Source organism: Agelaius phoeniceus, chromosome 10 (genome assembly GCF_051311805.1).
Source record: "Agelaius phoeniceus isolate bAgePho1 chromosome 10, bAgePho1.hap1, whole genome shotgun sequence".
Lineage (NCBI taxonomy): Eukaryota > Metazoa > Chordata > Aves > Passeriformes > Icteridae > Agelaius > Agelaius phoeniceus.
Window position 1 is genome coordinate 15365977 of NC_135274.1, and position 18734 is coordinate 15384710.

Consider the following 18734-nt stretch of genomic DNA (forward strand, 5'->3'; position numbering starts at 1 on the left):
AAACATTTGCTAATGACTTCAAATTGACCATGCCAGTAAGCTCATTTGATAAAAAGGCAAGAGAAAATGCATACAAAGGGATTGCAAGTACTGCAGTCAGTTCAAACACAGATCCAAGCAGACCATGACTTAAGGAGAGCTCTGTCTGATGACACAAAAGTTCAGAGTGTCCTTCTAAGATCACTCATCATTTCCTTAGCCTGCCATGGCTACCACGTGCTGAAATCTGCAGCCTGGGAGTCCCAGGGCCCTGGGCAGCTTTGTCATCACAGGCTCTTATCACTGGGGATGTACCAAGCAGCCCTGCAAGCGCACAAGGCCTGCCTCAGCAAGGGAGTCCTGCATCAGAGTGTGCTCATGAGCTCATCTGTCCTCTCAAACAAATTAATCTGAAGTATTAGTCACTGTGCCAAAGGATTGATCTGCCCTGCTCTGGGAGCACACACATGCCTGGGAAGCACCAACTCCAGTCCTGCAGTGGTGCCTGGATGTCTCCTTGCAGGCTGCAGCACTTCCACATCATCCAGAAACTCTGCTGCCTGTAGCTACAAGCACTTTGCCTGGCTTTCATTTCTGTGTAAAGCACCCATGTCACTAATGTACTCACTGCACCCCTCAGTCCTGTGGCTCAACAGGACCTACAACAGAAATGAGCCAGAGGTTGCAGAGAGATTCACACAGTGAGTGAACATTTTACATTTTCAGCCTAAAAATATATTTGTATAAAATCCTTTTGATGCTCTTTTCCATAAGCACTGTTTGCTCCCCATTGCCTGGCTGCAAGGGAAGGTGGAGAAGCTCATGCAAACATGAGATGACAGGATCTACTACTCTCATAGAGTGCTGCAGCTCTTCCATAAACACCAAAAAACCCACAGATAACTATAGGAACTTTCCATTGTCAGAAAATAAAGGAGTAAAGCCTCAAGAGCAATGAAAATTTGTAAAATCTCTGAATGAAGAAGCCTGTCCTCAGAGCCTTCACCCCAAACTGCCCATGCCCTCTGCAACCCCTGAGTCCCCAGCCCTGGCAGCTGAGCACAGCACTGCCAGGGAGGACAGTCCTGCATGAGAGAGGGGATGAGCCTGAGCCCAGGCAGTCACCCTCATCCAAAAGGAGATGCTCAGAGCCCAGATGGCTCTGTCCATATAGCCTCTGGCTGGCCCTTAGTGACACACAGCACCAGGCACACCAAGGAGAGGAGCTGTAGGTGCAGCAAAGGCCACATTCACAATAAAATCTCACAAGCACACATTTTATCTCTCAGTAATAACATCAAGCTCCTTTCATTAGACACCTACTTTTTTATTTTCAGTCTATCTGTAAAAACATGATGTCTTTTTTTGTGACATGGTGGAAAGGAAAGCACACAGAGCCTGATATTTAAAGTGTAAGACATGTTGGTTTAATCCTGTCAGGACTTTAATGTAGATTACGTAGGGACAGGCAATGACCAGAGGGAGGGAGAGAGGTGTAAATAATCCAGAGGAGTGCGGACTTGTTGGCAGGGTGGATTTATGTCCTGTCTTAATAAAGTGTCCTTTCATCTCTGGAACCTGGGCTCAGAAGCCAGTCTAGACAGGAATTAATGGGGCTCCTTCTCCACTTACAGATCTCAAGGTTTCCCAACACTGAGACCTCAATCAGCCATGGATACTGTTTTTTGCAATGAGCTTTTAAACACAAGTTCTGACCATTTGCCGAAAAGAGTCTGCTGCTAGGCCAGGAGACAAATTAAACTCACTTTCTACTTTTTTATGTGATTACTTTTTCTAGCTTTTTTATGTGATTTCCACCCTAAGATGAAGCCAAGCAATTGTGAGCCCATTCTAAAGAGATGGAGTAGGGCATGCCAAGAAGATATTAGTGTGCATTGGTATGGACTGGGACTTGGTTCTGCCTGGAAACCATGCCCAGGAGCATGAGTTACTCAGGGCAATATAGCACTAAGGCCTGCAGATGCTGAGCTGTGTGAAGTCTCCTGTTGTGAAGGGAAATTGTTGTCTTCTTTTCTACTTGCAGTAAACCTTCCCTTCTGTTTATTTGTGTCCCTTAGGGATCCAAAAGAGTAGGTGGGGATGGAGCATTCAAAAGCATTTCTGGTAAAGGATCTGGGATTTCACTGGAGTGTGCAGTCAAGAGAAGCAAAGAAAGCTGTGAGCAAAAGAGTACATGGCCAGTGGGATTTAAAGCATTTAAAGCAAAATTCTTTGGAGAAAGGTTTGTTAAGGATTATAATTTCTTGATCTCTTAAATTGCTTTTCCTGGGAAAAGGTCACGTCTTAATCTCTCATCTCCAGCTATGGACAAGGACCCCCAAATGCAGAGAGATTCAGCTCCTAATTTTACATCTGTTTAATCTTCAACAACAGGGCACGGGGAACAGCAGGATGCACTGCCAGCTTTTAGGGAGCCCTTTTATTATGCAAAATTTGGATCTTGTCTAAGTACAAGGCCTCCAACGAGTAAAGACAGAGCCAGTTAAAGGAAAGGAATAGGAGAACAAAGTGGTCTCCAAAGGCACAGCAAGAGGTAAGAGCCCACTGTATGCAGTGATGGACAATGTGACAGGTTCTCTTCCCAGGGTATTTCTTCTACAGACATTTGGACAGTACAGACAGAAGTGGCCAAAGAACTTTCTTCTGGGAGCTCAATAGCTGCTGGCTAGGCAGAAGGACTGTAATTTGTAAACTCTTAAATTAAGATATACAAAAGTCACAGGCAATATGTAAGCAGTCCTCTGCATGATATTTTATTCTGTTTATATAGCTTAGCACTCAGAATGAAAAAACAATGTCTCGTTGTGATAGTTGCCCTGGGCTGCCTGCACCGTGCCAAGGGCAGCAGGAGCCCTCTCCTTCCTTCTCCTCTTCCCTGCAGGGTCAGTTTCTGCTCCATGAGGATCCCGTGCCTCGGGAAGGAAGGGTGGCAGAACCTTTGTGTTTGAGGAATGATGGCTGCAGGATCATAGGTGATATGCCCAGCTCCATTCATTAAATAGCAATTGCCCTCTTTGTCCCAACCCAGGAATCTTCTGGGACTGCCTTGCAAAGCAGGAGCCTCTGCCAGGGAACCTGATTTAAACCAGCTCCAGGCCAAAATGCAGGATAGCTCCTGGCCTGGTGAAAACCCAGGTGTTCTCCCTGTGCAAGAACCAGCAGTGAGACCCCGGGAGAGGAAGCACCCAGGCTCAGTTGGCTCACTTCAGGATTATGCACCTTTATCACCTGCTGAGCTGTGCTGCCTGTCCCCAGTGGAGCTCCTCAGCTAGAGCAGGAAGTCTTACAGGGCTTGGAAGCAAGGGCATGGAAGAAGATCAAGGTCTGCTTTGTCATGCACGGTTTTGCATATTAGTGGAATTAATTAGTGGAGCCTGATAATAAAGAGCAGTAATAAAGTGCATTAGACCATCCTGTGCCTCCAGAGCTGTGCTGAGCCAGGCTGTGGCAGGCTCTGGGCTCTCCTAGCTCATATCTCAATCTGTAGCCAGAGCACAGCAGCAGCCAGGGAGATCCAAAGCAGATGCAGCCTCTCAGCCTGAAGCAGAGCTAATATCAACCAGCACAGCCTTGCTCTCCCAGCCACTTGCCTGGGCCAGCCATGACTAAGTTGGAGCACAAAGCAGTGCAGGAATGTGCAGGGTGAGCTTTACCCCTCACTGCTTCAGTCTCAAACATGTGTCCCTCCATGAAGGCAGGCTGTGCTTCCTTCTGCCAGGTCCCAGTCTACAGAAAATTCATAAACTGGCACAGACTCTTCTGAGATTGTGTTTTGGGCTCTGTGCTGGCCAGCTTTTGGTTCACAGCTTCAGTCTTGCCCAGGGCTGGGTGTGGAAAGAGCAGAGCCAGGGTGGCAAGAGCTCTGTGGAATAGAGGAGAAATTCCCCATTACACACCCCCTCCTAAGAGCTCACGTGGCTATCTAGGACTTCCCACTCCCTGTTAGGTAAGGAGGACACAGAGGTGGATAGTGTTTCATGTGTTGGGACAGCTGTGGATGACACAACCAGCCATGCTCTGTACCACTGGCGAGGGTCTGGCTGCTACCCCCACACCCTCTCACTGCCCTGCAGCCCCCTCCATCCCCTCAGGAAAAGGTGCTGCCTTGGAGATGTGTCAGTAAAGCACCAGCCTGCAAGGTCTGTGCTCACAACTCTTTTGGCATCTGCATCTGTTCTCTGCTGGGCTAGTGAAGGTGACAGGGACAAGACCTGAGGCAGTTTTTCACAGCAGTGTCTCTGCAGTTGTTGAGCCCAGTGACTGGCAGTACTGCATGCACTCAAGGCAGCCCTGTCTCCTGTCAATGCCATGGGGCTGTCACCTGGTACATCACTGACACCTGTCCCCATGTGCCCCCTGCCTGCAGCTCTGCCACTGCCTGGGCACAGGGCTGAGGAGGGGCTGGGCTGTCAAAGGAGCCCTTTGGGTTTATGGCCCCCCAGACTGCACAAGCAATTTGCACAACTGAGCAAGATGCCGCCCATTGTGGACCAAAGGGGACTGGCCTGAGCTCTTCCTCCCACCTGCACTGGCCCCTCCAGTGTCTTGCAGATGCTAATGGGCTGTGGGGGAGGCTGCCTCCAGACTCAGGGATGCCTGCATGAATTTTCCTGGCTTCCTTAGATCTGACAGGCATTCATCAAGCAAAACTCAGAGCTGTGTGTCCACAGCAGCTGCAGGTGTTTGGAGCCCAGCTCCTGTGTTGGATCTAGCACTGCTGAGCTCTTGGTGTATTGTTGGGAGGATGAGGGAAGGTAGGGAGTGAGGAAATGTGAAGACATCTAAAAAGTGTGAGTGGATGGACTCCACACTGTAATGAGAAAAACACGGCCTGTGCCCTGGGAGCAAATCCAGCCCAGCAGAGGTAGCTGCTCTTGTCTAGGTTGGTCAGGATCAGAAGTGAGAGGAGCTGTAAAAGCCATGATGCTCCATAAACCATGCACACTTTACCTCTACCCTATCAAGATAAAGGGATCTGGGAGCAGTGGATCCCATGTCCACTTTCTTTAGTCTTCCTTAACACTTGGCACTTCAGTCCCACTGTGAACCATCCACTCACCTATGAGGACAGTCCCCACTGACTCTCACTTCCCATCAAATGAAATGTGTCAGAATTTCCCAGTGAGGGCTGGGTGCTCTCTGAGGGTCTCTTCCAGGCTCCACAAAGTGCCATTCCAGGGCTGGCCTGCTGACTTGAGCACAGCATAATGACAAGGGAGAGTCCCAGCTCAGGGGAAGGGGTTCTTTGTTATCTTGGTAGGGAGAGACATGGGAGACCAGTGTTGGAAAAAGGAGTGGAGAGATGGATCCACAATCAGTGGGCAGCACTGGAGTCTCCCCAGATGGACCTGCATTCAGCCACTGACAACAGAACCTTTGGACCCAAAGAAACAACTATTTCAGGAGTCTGAACCAAAGTGAGCTGAAAATTGTCGTTAATCACTGACCCCTGTGATGCTGAAAGTGCTGCATTAGGGAGGAGTTGAGTACATGAAACAAAAGCCTGCAATTCCATTCCAACAGTGATTAAATTGACAGAGGTTGTGTCCTGCAATGCAGCATTATGGAAGACAAGGCAAACAAGATTAACCCACATTGACAAGGCATTTATCCATGGCTAAGAAGAGACCCATGCCATAGCATCTCTGTCCCACAAGTTTACACCAGCCCACAAGTGTCTAATCCCTCATGGCCTGTCAAGCTATTAGGCAAATCTCTGGCTCTCATTTGCCTAATCCAATAGCTCCCAGCTTCATAAGAAAGACCTCCTAGGGGGCCTTAACAACCATGTTTGTTAGGCCTTATATAAGTAAACAAAGCTCTTAAAGCCAAACAGCTTCCTCTTCCATATGGGATCTCAACACTCTCTCAACCTGGAGATAAATCCAACCACACTCAGGGAAGGAGGATGTGTTTATAACAGGTTGAGTTCTGCCTCCACAACAAGCAGCATCTGAAGGATTTTGCCATCACCAGCTCTACACTTAACACTCCTTGCAGAGTTGCCAGGTGCCTTCATATCTTCAAGGATTTATTGCACAGCCATGAGGTCACAGTGCTCATTCCCTGTTCTGCCAGCTTCAGGAGGAATAAGCAGGGTAAAAGCATCCTTTCAAGACCAAGATGTTTTGTGTGCATGTGTGAACATCACCAGGAGACCAAACACTTTCACAGGTTTGTACACCTCAATCTACAAATGCTGTATCAGAAACCCTCTAAAATATAATTTTTCTGAATCCTACCACTGGCAGTGATACCTCTGACATTAAACAGGGTGCAGGTATTTGCTAGTCCTTGAATTTGAGGTCACCATCACCTCTGCTCTAGAGGTATATCCTTTCCCAGGTGTTTTAGCCAAAGATCCAAACTGTCTCCAAGCTCTCTGGATCTCCTGGGGCTGAGAGCTACTCTTATCTCTGACACATCATTAAAGATGTCCTTGACAATGTGGTTTGCTCCATAGACAGGAGAATCTTTAGGGAGGGTTCAGGCAGATGTTACTCAAGGCTTGACTGCCTACTTGTCTTTGCCAGGCTTCTGGGGATTTGGAAACTAGACTGAAAATAACACAGAAACAGGTTTCCTAAGGGGCCTTCCCACACAGCTCAGGTGAGGCTGAGGTCAGGAAGCCACAATCTCATTTTCTGCCACTTTCTCCACAAAGTGCATTTGCAAAGGCAGAGCTGAGAGAGCACATTTTAAGGAGAAACACACGGCCAACAACAGAGGTCCAGTGAACAGGAGCTGTAGGACAAACACCTCAGTGGATGAAAACCCAAGGGCTGTTACAGACAGTTCTGCACTGCCTGCCCTGACCTTAGGCAGTTTGGAGATGACCAGGTTGTGGAAGTAGCAGAAGAGCTCTGTGGAGAGGCCACAGGCAACACCTGAAGATGCAAGGATGAATCTTTGTCATGCTGTCAGGACTATTCCATCTCCACTTTGCTCTTCCACCATGCATGATAATTTCAAAGGCCAGGGCAAGACTGAAAAATGAGCATTTTCACCTGAAAATATTAAAAGGCTTCAAGAAAGGCTTTTTGGCCATTTGAACTGCCAGCCTCTGCACTTGCCCCAATCTCCAGGGATGCAAGTATGAAACATTTCATGTTTTCCATCAGTCTGGAGTGGAGTTCCCTCAGAGACTGGTAGTGAGCAGGGACCTGATCTGGAACTGTAAATCCTTCACACCCACCAGCTGAGCAGCTGTTCTGGTTAGGTCTCATTTATATGCAAAGCAGTTCAGCCATCAGCAAAGATCTCTAATGATGCAAATCAGTCGTGTGTCATCCTAGCAATGAAAGTCAAGGGAGCCCTTTCTTGCTTGAATCCAGCACATTTCAGCAAAAGTGCCATTTAGTAAAAGAAAGGAGATTTCTACTGTGGAGTGTGGCCCACTACCCTCAGTCACTTTCCAGCTGAGATCACAGCTAAATCACTTATCTTTACATTTTCATACAAATCTGATTATCCTTGAAGAGCTAATTGTTTCGTAAGTGCCACTTGGAAGCTCTCCATTTCCAACACAAGTAAAGAAATTGCTCTATAAAACTGTCTACCTTTGCCATGAGTCACTTTAGCACATCAGATGAATATTTGGCACTCTCCACTTTTTCAGATTAACTCGCATATTTATTTTGGAAGAAAAAAAATAGACTGCTTTAATTCCTTCCCATCAGAATTCCTCATATTTGCTTAGCTTATTGAAATAGACCTTACAGTATGTATGTTATATAGTGACTGCTGATGGAGGAGACATTCACATCTCCTTTCATGTAAAGAAAAAGCTGAAAAATACCTATGAGAGCATCTGATATTTCAGTTAGAGAGTCAATAAACCTGACAGATTATGTCACCTGCCATGAAGAAGGGTTTCATCCCTTTGGCTGAGGACATGGAAACATCCAGGAAGGAGTTAAATTCAGTGTCTTCTGGATGGAATACGTGTTTCTCTTCCAAAGAAAAATTCTAACATGTTACAATTAAATTTCTTAAAGATCCATTCTGAGATAGGCTGGGAAAATTCCTGAGAGAAATAAGAGGACTCTGGGCTTCAGAAAGCAAGATTTCTTCAGCTGTTCACTCAGTCTCATGAAAAAGTAGTTATACACCTTTGCAAAAGGATGTTGCTTAGCCTGAGTAGAAGAATTCGATGTGTTTTCCCATGTGACCACATACATAAGCCAAAGTCTAAAAGACCAACTGAATTTAGCTCAGCATCAGTTAATTAACATCTTTGGACTACTATCTAAAACAAAAATAGTAATGCTCTTCTAGGTGGGCCTGATCTAAATGTCATATCCAGGAGCTGAAACAAAGTGTTCTGACTTCTGAAATGAAAAGTTTTGCATTTTGCCAACTAGAATCCTGCAGGGTGGAGAGACTGCAGGAAAAAGAAACAACAAGAGTTGTGGACATCTCCCAAAGTGTCATTATCAGAGATCCCAGACAAGGGATGTATCTCTATGCTGTGTATTCTTGGTCAAGTCTGCAAAATGTGGCACTAATTAATGAGTAGGCAGGGAAGAAATTGCAGAGCAAGATAATCAAGCGGTATAGCATTATGAGAAAGGTTTGTATCAAAGCCTATTGTTTTTATAAATGTAGGTGAAATGGATTCATACAGTGACCTAACCAAAGACTTAAAAGCTGTAGGAAGTCAGAGGTACTTCATGCAGGCAGGAGCCTTCCATCCTAACAGACTCAGCCTCCGCAGGAGCTGCATGCCCTCCGTTCCTATAAACTGCAAGGAGGGCTGGGCGCTCCTCCCTCCCTAGATCGAAGCCTAAAATTGTCAATTAGGAAAACAAATGTGGGTACTAGACATCTTTTTGTGAGTGTCAGTCCAGCAAGCACTTTATTACAAGCAATTTTAGTATTGAATGTAGTGCAATTTTGGTAATTTAGCAAAGTACAATGATGGATTGAAGTGCCTGGTGATAGACGTTTATTTCACCTTCTGAAACACAATTATTATGCACTTTACTCAATAATAGTATCTTGTTCCAACTAAAATACACGTTGTGTAATTCTTTAAGCTATAGAATCATAGCAATTAGAGAGGGAAATGGCTGATTAGGTCATTGATTCCAGGTTCTTGCCAGCCCACAATTGTTCCCTGCCCTGTATCAGCTGAAGTTTTCCCCAAACTCCTTTCTTTTACATGTTTTAGTGATGCTGATATACATACCAAAAAAAAAAGAAAAAAGGGATACTTCAACTACCGTTGAAAGATTCAGTTTTTTACTACAGAAAATCCTGAATTTTTCAGTGGGAAGGGTCTGAGGGGTTTTTACCTTCTTATGGCAGATGGCTGAAATGCTTTCAGCCAGAATGTTGTTCTTTTTTCATGGAAGCAGCTTTGCTGAAAAAATTTCCCAGTTCCCCATCTAAGTTAAAAGTATAAGTCCTGCTTGTCAGTCTGAAGTTCCTCTTACTACTTTTTCCGTAATCACAGCTTAATATTTAGCATTTGCTGAAACAGAAACAGAAAGAAAAATTAGCCTGACTGAAATTTTACTCAAGAAAAGCCACCATTCCTGACCTATACTGGCAGAGGGGTTGTTGGGGGATATGGTTTCAACTGGTCGTTTTAGAAAGCTCACCTGCCCAAGTCATGTCAGTGCTTGAAGACCATTCTGCTGTCAAATGCTGGCTTTGTGCCTTCTCTGCCTTTATCCATGGGTACTATCCTTAAGAACAGGTGCAACCTATGGGAACAGCACATCTTAAATAAATAAAAGACAACTCCTTGAGAAAGTAGGCTTTCAATGTGAACTCGTGGAAGCAGGTGGGCAGAAAAATCTGTGGATTTGTGCTCTTGCAAACACTGAAGAACAGACAGCAGGGAGCTGCCATGCAGCCCACACCCCCACGGGGTGCCCACCCCTTGCAAGCCTGGCCCAGCTGTGGATGGGCCAGTGAGGCACTGCCAGGCTTGGCAGGGCCAGCAGTGCCCTTGGTTTGCCATGCAGCTGGCTCCAGCAGAGGACACCATGCTCACACACACAACAGGACAGGCTCTCCTGTCACAGATAAGCTCAACTAATGGTTAAAAAGGAAAGAAATGTGTGATTCTTCCAGACAGCTCAACCAAGCAAGCAGAGCCACAGCTTCTGTCATCCTTCCATAAGCCCAGTCCTCACTCCACCATCCAGCACAGGCAGCAGCTTTAGCTACATCTGTTAGAGTCAACAGACACCTCCTGGGCTAAAATACTTTCTGTGCAAGCCAGTATTAAACTCAGCCCCATGGTCCTTTTCCTCTCTATCTCACCAGCTCTCTGAGCTTTCCTGCCTGGTTATTGTCCCTTAAGGTTATCCTGTAACAGCTGCACACAGGGACATGAGTAAAAAGGTGCACTGGTACAACTGACCCAAAATTAAGCACCACACTACCTCTGTTGGATTTCAGAGTTTTCTGAGGCTTTAGCTGCATAGTGAATGCCTGTGAATCTGAAGACTAGGGGGAAATATTCCCCTGGTGCAACTGCTGGGTGCCATTCAACTCCAGCCATGAAATCACAACATTTACTTTGTAGGGCCGTGCCTGTGTCTTGTCAGGGGCACAGCCTCTCACAGCACAGGAACAGGCTCTGTTCCCAGCTCTACCACAGACTTCCCGCATCTGTCTGGAAAAAAATCACTGAGAAGCACATCTGAAAAAATGTTACACACAGCTCCAGACATTTGATCTAACACCTGGCCTAGCTCTCAGCAGCACTGGACACTGCAAACACTGTTGGCCTCGACTGGGGCACTTGTAAAATCCAGACCTGATGGATGCAATGGGGATGGAGGGAACATCTGCTTCTTCAGTGCACTACACAGACTTTACATTAAGGTACCTTTTCAACGGAGCTGTGTACAAGTCAAACCAGTTAAACCAGCGAACAGTTGCTCTTTGTTCTGCACACATGCCAGAAATTAAAAGCTCTCACAGTTTGGCACCAAGAAGACAGAGACCCAAAGCTAGTGACTGTGTTTGGAAACAGGAGACATAAACTCTTTTAGTTCTGTTTTCCCACGTGTAAACAGAGGATGCCAATTCCTGCCTGGTACTTAGGACTCCCAGGCATTTGGAAAGCACTGAGGGCATCCCATAGATGGTACAGAAAGCTGATTGCAATATACTTCTGTTTTAAAAAGTTAGTGAGGTGGTGCCTGGACACTGGTAATGTTTGCTATGTCAAGCACAAAACAAGATACTGTTGCTCACACTATAAAACAAATTACTGTAGAGCATGCTGAATACAGGGGCTGCTTTTTGACATTTCATCCGGTGTATTATATCCTGTCCTAGACAAAGAATGAGTGTGTGGATATCGTTGAAAACTGGAGATTGCTTTAAAAGAAGATAAATACAAAGTTTCAAAAGTGTTTCTCTGACTTGCTGGATTTTTTTTTTTTTCACACAGCTCTCCCTGTAGAAGTTTTGAGGAGGAATTCACCTGTGACAGTGTTTGCATTTGACAGGTGCCTTGTTGGGGCAGCACACCTGTGTTGCACAACCACTGCACACAGCAGAGCTGAGCATGTTGCCTTGCAGGGGTGGTCTGTGAGAAAGGAGCATGAACCTCCAGCAAGCATCCATGCTCTGGCTGTGCCATATCAGCCGAGGAGGCAGAATATGCTGCTTGTCACTGCCCATCAGTCCTGATGAGGTGATTCTGCTGGTGTTCCAGGAGCTGTGTCTTCCACTGCAAGACACCTGGAGGTGGGTTTGATGGGTGATGTTTGCTGCCATGGGGAGAAGAGCAATCTCAGTCCTCCTCCTGTGTGAGGGTAATGGCAGGCAGCAGGGGAGCTGCAGGCAGCAGGGGAGCTGCAGGCAGCAGGGGAGCTGCAGGGAGCTGCAGGCAGCAGGGGAGCTGCAGGGAGCTGCAGGCAGCAGGGGTGCCTTTGCTCCCCATCACCTCAGGGGCCAGTCAGGCAGCACATGGCCCTCACTGTCACACTCCACCAAGTCTGCTGAGACATGCCACAGCCAAGGATCACTCCTCATCAGGGCTTTTTCAAATAAGCAAAAAAAAGTGAAATGTCAAATAAAATAGAGTAAGAAAAGAAAAGAGGCATCTTGTGTTCCTCTTATCTCCTTCATTCCCAGGAATCTCTGATGCCTTAAAAGAGTGGCAACCTTTCTGAAAGCAAACCTTTTTGATAAATGGTGCAGTTATTTATTTTGCAGAAAGCTGAAATATGTCATGATGCCGTTTTCAAAGTAACACAGCAGCTAACAAAGAGAGTCATTGGTGATTTACTGCATGACACTCCATTTGTCTCAGAGGGAGAAAGACCTTGTTTGAACCTCAGGATTTGAACCTGTAATTCAACCAAACCAAAGGCTCTGAAATCTGAAGTTCAGCAGTTTTCTCCCTGAAGATAAAGCTAGGTTTTCCTGTTCCCCATGAATCACCACAATCCCGCAGGCTGCTGTGGAACATGAATTGCCCACTACACAAGAAACACCAGCATCTCTACATCCCATCAGCAAGAGGTGACCAACACAACTGTGCAGCCATCCGTGCCACCAGCTGCTCCTGCTGGTGGTTCCAGGTTGGATGTTGAGAGTGAGATCTGGCATGTGGGATGCCTGCTGTGTCTCAGTGCTGCACACTTCCAAGTTGCTCCACTGTTTATGATCACTTCAGCTTCTCCCAAGGCATCTGACAAACAAACAGTTATTTTCCTTGCCTAAATTCCCAGCTTTGCCTCATGCTGCCCCTGCTTTAATGATTCACCAGGAGAAATACATGTGAATCCAGAAGCAACTGCAGGGGCCACCAGTGTCCATTGCAGATTTTTAGCAGAAGGTGACAAACTTGGAGCTGATCTGGAAGTCCTGCTTAACCTAAATCCCCTCTGCCCCCCCCAGGACCCTGGCATTCATCCTGCAGCTGAAAATGCAAATGCAAACAGACAGATGCAATCTTTACAGCTTGGATCAGCACTTGCCTCCTCCGGGAAGCATGACCCCATTGCTCTGACTGCTGGTTCTGATGCAACAGCAGCCATTGCACCAGCAAGGACCTCAGAGACAGCCCAGGGCTACACTATCATTGTGAGATAACCACCCCGAATTGCTCAATAGATCCTGTGATGATCTGAGGGTGGAAGGGCTGTGCTTTCCTATTCTGCTCTGCTGACTGTGATGCCCATGAGCAGCAAACCCACGCTGTCCCTAAAGGGCTGTGGTGCCTGGGACCAGGCAGCCATCCTTGAGGGAGCCACCCTGAGCCAGGCTGGGTGCAGGCACCCCCCTGCTGCCAGGAACGGCTGGCTCTGCACACACAGCTACTCCCCCAGCCACTGCCAGTGCTGAACTGGGGCAGCAAGCTGAGCACAGAGAAACACTGGGGTTTCCAAGGAGAGAAGCATGCAGCTGGTGACAGCATTTTCACCAAGTGTTACCCAAATCTGCAATGAGTTGTAAGATGCTTGTCATAAATCTGCACTGCCAAACTCTCCCTGAAGGAATCTCTCCTGACACCCAGGAGGGCAGACCTCCCTCCCCAGAGAGGAGGGGAAGGAGGGAGCTGAGGTGGGTAACCAGACACTTCTTCACTGTCCCTTCTCTCTGCCATATGCTCAAAGCAGCTTGCTATTTTGGAGGGCACATTTTGGGAGGTCAGGCACCTTGGGAAGAAGGCTGCTCACCAGGCAGGCTATGGGAGCTGGGCTCTCTGCCCAAGACAAGGCCAGGAGGAAGGAGAGGCTGCCTCCTGCCCTGGGTGATAAACCCCCAGCTTTCCCCCAACTCCTCTGGAGAGCAGCTCAGCTGTACCACCATGCTGTGGCTCACAGGCCCTCCCTGTAGGCTCAGAAAACCCATGTTCCATTCCCAGGGAGAAGTGCTGCCCTCACACATTATTAGAGAGCAGCTGCCTTCATCCTGCACGTAGGTTGTTCTGAAGATCACACTAATCAGCAGTGGAACTGGGGAAGGGGGACCAGGCAGGTTGTAGAGGCTTTCCTGTACAAGAGAAGGAGGGGTCAGGGCCAGAGCACAGGACAGGGAACTGGGACATCCAGGAGAGGATCTGTGCTGTCAGACTGAGCAGCCTGGCAGGCATGGTGACATCCCACGTCTGTGTGAGCCCAGTCCTGCTTAGCTCAAAGCCTCTCTGCTGAGGTCTGCTGTGCTGATGCTGTCACACTTGGCATAACATGTCTGTGGGGGACCTGAAAAACAGCTCCAAGAAAGACTCATCTGTCCCACCAATTGCCTCACTTTTTAACATCAAGCTGAAGTGAAACATTTCCTGGTGTTCTGTTGTGGGGAAATGACACTCTTCTTCCCATTTTAGCGTCAGAAGCACAGGAATAACCACAGAAACATAGTTAGCTCTTGGGAGATTTTTGGCTGGAAGAGGCAAAAAACAAAAGGGGGCAAGGTCCAAGGGCAATAAGAGGGATTCAGGCCAAGCAGGACTCTCGGATCAGCTCCCAGATGCTCCAGGGAAGAGCATCCAAACCAGGCCTGAACTGCAGTGTGGAAGCAGTTTGTAAAACAAAATCAGTGACCAAGTAGCCCCTGCACACATCCTGCAGGCAGGTGCCAGCAGCACCACTCCCCTCTCTTGGTGTCATCTGCCAACTGAGAGATGAAGAACGTGAATGTCTGCATCTGCCAGCCCATGAACTGGGGTCAGAGTCAGCTGCTGTGACACACCAGTGACACACCTGTGACACACCTGTGATGTACCTGTGCCTGCCCCCGCCCCCAGCACTGCTGCCCACAGCAGAGCCAAGCCTGAGCACAATGGTTACTGACAGGGCTTTAGCAGCAGGAAGAAATAGCAGAGAAGCTTTTGTGGCCTTGGATCTTAATGAGATTCTTTCCCAAAAAAGCCCAGGGTCTCATTGCAGTTTCCAAGCAGGAGGAGATCACCTGAGGACTTTGAAAGGGAAAGAAGAGGCACTTCATTAGAGCTATAAGAGCAGAGCTCGGCAGGAAGGGAGAGCAGAGCTGAGCCCAGGCTATGCACATGGCAGGGCAATATCTTGCTCCATCTGTGGCATGGGCATCCCAGTATGCTGGATTCCAGGTTAAAGGAATACACACTTGTGCATATTCTTCTATCCACAAGTGAGATGCCGCTTAAAGGTCACAATGAAGCTGGCCTCTCTGTGATTTCCTAGGAGTAAAATCAGATTTGAGGCTATAGTAATTTAAGAAAAAAATACCAGAATTGATTTTTAGGCTTCACATAGCCTGGGATCTGGTTTCAGGGCCTTTGCAAGGACATTCCATGCCACTTCCAAGAGCTTGTTAAAAAATACTTCATACCAGCAAAGTTCTGTGGGATTTTTTTCTTGCTAGTCCTGCAGGCTACCATGGGGAAATTCACTAGCGGGATTTCTGTAGGACTCTGACTCACATAGGAACTTTTATTACTGCTTTTAAATATTTGACTGCCTTTTGGCTGCTGGCAGAAAAGTTATAAAATATTTTACCAGACAAGGCCAGAAACTCTTTATAAAAACATCTTGGCCTGGCATAAAGCATATGTCTCTACTTATCTCTGTAGCATGTGCTCAAAGCTTTCACATGCCCCTGGCAGTGGAAGAAACTTTGGATCTTCATGTTTCTAGGCTGTGGATAAACAGAGCATCCAATGTCCTGTGCTCGTGTGAGTAGATCTTCTGGTATGGAAATAGTCCTGCTGCAATAGGCAAGATGTATCAAATTTGCAGGACTGAAGAGGATGAGGCCCTGGTACAAACTCTAGGTTATGGATTACATGCACAAGAGCTCTTATTCTTGCAAGTAGTCAATGTCACAGGTTGGATGGCATTTTCATGTTGTGTGATATGTTATTTCTTTGCTTGAAGCCCTTTCCCCTCCATTGTTTTTTCTCCGTTCATCTTCCTTATGTAAATTAAGATGAAACAAAGAAAGTGTCCCACAAACCAGAGCAGAGATGAACTCTGTCCCAGAGCTGCATGGAAGAAAGCAGGAATAAAATCACTGCCTCTTTCTGTTTTCACAGTAGCAGTGAATCAGAATGTTCTGCTAAAGGGGCTGTTCAACAGAAGGACTTGTGCTTGTATTTTGTTGCTCTACTCCCTGATTATTTTATTGCGTGACACAATGACCAAAACCAGTGGGTCATCACTAAAAGTGACTGCTCCTTACCTGCTTGGATAGCTGTGCTTCAGGAAAGGAACAAACGTTTCACCTTCTCGGCATCCCTCCGCATCCCTCCGTGCGCATCCCGTGTCTGACCGCGCCTGCGGCAGGGACAAACAGCGGGTGAGCGGGAGGAGGGAGGATGTGCGGCTCAGGGGCTGAGCAGGCTGGAGCAGCCCCATCCTACTGCGGGGCAGGGTGCGCCTCCACTGCCCCCATGATACAGGGCTACCCCTAAATGGAGCAGCTCTGGGCACAGCGGCAGCAGCTCAGGCTCGCTGGGGAGCTGATGCTCCAGGACCCGGGCTGCTCCAGATTCGGGCTGCCCCAGAGCCGGGCCGCTCCACAGCCGGCCTGCTCCAGAGCCGGGCTGCCCCAGAGCCGGGCTGCTCCAGGACCCGGGCTGCCCCAGAGCCGGGCTGCAGCCAGCCTGGAGGTGGCTCAGGGCGGTCCCTGCGGGCTGCGCTGGAGGCAGAGCCCCCAGCGCTGTCAGCGAGCTTGAACTCCGCTGCAGTGCAGGGGACACTCGGGCCCAGCCTCTGACCCGCACCATTTCACTGCGGATTAACCTCAAATTCCGCATTTCAGTGGCTTCTCCCGGGGTGCAGATGACAGGGTCGGGCCCCGCCAGGCAGGAGGCGCAGAGTGAGGATTCCCAAAGGCTGTCGGTGCCCTCCTGGCTGTGAGTCCCCCTTGCACTCCCGGCCCCTCACACCTCCCCGCCCCATCCCCATCCCGGCTCCCAGCAGCATCCCCGGGCCCAGGGCGAGCAGCCGTGCCCCGAACGCCAGGAGCGGGTTGGGTTCGCAGGCTCCTTCCTCCCGAGGGTCGGCAGAGCCGGGAGCATCCCCCGTGTCCGGCTGCAGAGCCGCGCTAGCGAGGGCCGCTGGTGCCCTCTGTTGTCGCAGGAACGCAGAGGAGCTGCCGGGAGCACGGGCGGGACCGTGCCACCCGCGGGGCCACGGCCCCGCTGCTCTGGGCTGGGACAGGGCTGCTCTGGGCTGCTTTGAGCTGCTCTGGGCTGGGACAGGGCTGCTCTGGGCTGCTCTGGGCTGCTCTGGGCATTGGGACAGGGCTGAGCCTGGCAGGGCCCAGGGAACAGCCCGGGCTTGCTGCAGGAAGGGCTCGGTGGCCTTGCACCCACCCAGGGCAGGAGCAGCTCCAGCTCACTCAGCTCTTTTGCCTCCTGGCCACAGCAGCCAGGGGATCTCAGCACATCCTTAACTATTCCAAAATAGTTAAGGATGAGTCTGAAACAGCCCATGGAAATCACATCCGGGATTCCCGACTAAATAGTACATGTGCAATGGAATCTGCTTTTTCTTTTAAAAGAAGGAGTGCAGCTCTGCTGTGGCTGATGGCTCAACATGTGCAGTGGCACCAAGGCCACGCTGAGGGCAGGGTGCAGCCCTCGCTGCCCAGCTCAGGGAAAAGCTGCCAATTCACACATTGCTGTTCTCAACATGACTTACCAGTGTGCTCCAGCACTGACTGCTCTGGTAATTTCCCCAGTTTGGGCACAGGATCACACCAAGCACTTGCAGGGCTACAACGTGCTGCTAAGAGGGACACAGTGACTTGTGATTTTCTTACAATCTTGGCCCAGAGACCCACAGTATGGGCTCTGCAGGCTCTGGCCCCCAAAGACACATCTGACAATCCAGCCTGTAGCACAACTTTCCCCCATCCTCTCGAGGGGCAGCATGCCTCCCATCAGCTTCTAAGCAACAGCAGAACCCTCTGAGCATCAATCAAACACAAGGTTTTGGGCTCTGTGAAGCCAGGCTGCAGTCTCCCACCTCATTCCCAGATACAGCAGGGTGCTTACATTCCTTACTCACCCACTAACAGAAACCCAGCCCTGCTGAACAGGCATCTGTGTGTCCTGCAGAGTCCTCAGGCTCAGATGCATTTCAAGGCTTGCAGATGATATGATGATACAGTCATCACCTTAAAAATTAATATATGAAAACAGGGTCTTAACTGGAGCAGACAGATTTGACTCCATTCAGAGCAGAATAGACATCAGTAAGGAGTGGCTGGGTTCCATGTCCACAGCAATGGTCAGCTGTAATTTTTGTGCACATCACAAGACAGTACTAGTTAATTATTATTTTAGTACTATTTTTTAAGCATCTATCACAAACAAAACCCCCCTCCTTATGGTCTGTACATTTTTGTGTTACCAAGTTTTAGCATTAATTGTTACTGGAGATGAAAGAAAAATTGCTATCTGGTCAACTCAGTAGAAATTTTGCTCTTTGTGAATTATCTCTGGAAAGATGCAATTTCTCCATAAGTGTGATTAAAAACAGCTGCAACAATTGCAGCCTCTGGTTCCTGTTAACTCCTTGTTAATGTGGCAGCTCAGGAGTTTCAGATGTAGCAATTACATGCTGTATTTCTGCTGTTTGGGAATGGTAGTAATGACATACAGGAAATCTCTCCTAAAAAACTGCACTGCTTCCTTCAAAGGCCACAAACACACCTGCCTGCAAAGACCTCATTGTGAATATTGGTGGGAATTACAGGCTAAGGAGCGACAGCCACAGCTGGGGCAACTCACACAGCCCTGAGAATGAATATCAATCAAATACTGGGCA

General features: G+C 48.3%; 1 long non-coding RNA gene across 1 annotated transcript; it reads right to left on the reverse strand.

Moving 5' to 3' along the window:
* Positions 1-9153: 9153 nt before the first annotated feature.
* LOC143694838 (uncharacterized) lies at positions 9154-16243 on the reverse strand. The gene is made up of 3 exons (XR_013183563.1): positions 16138-16243; positions 9606-9710; positions 9154-9475 (listed from the first exon to the last, which is right to left on the reverse strand). It is a non-coding gene; the product is annotated as an uncharacterized LOC143694838 (long non-coding RNA).
* Positions 16244-18734: the final 2491 nt, after the last annotated feature.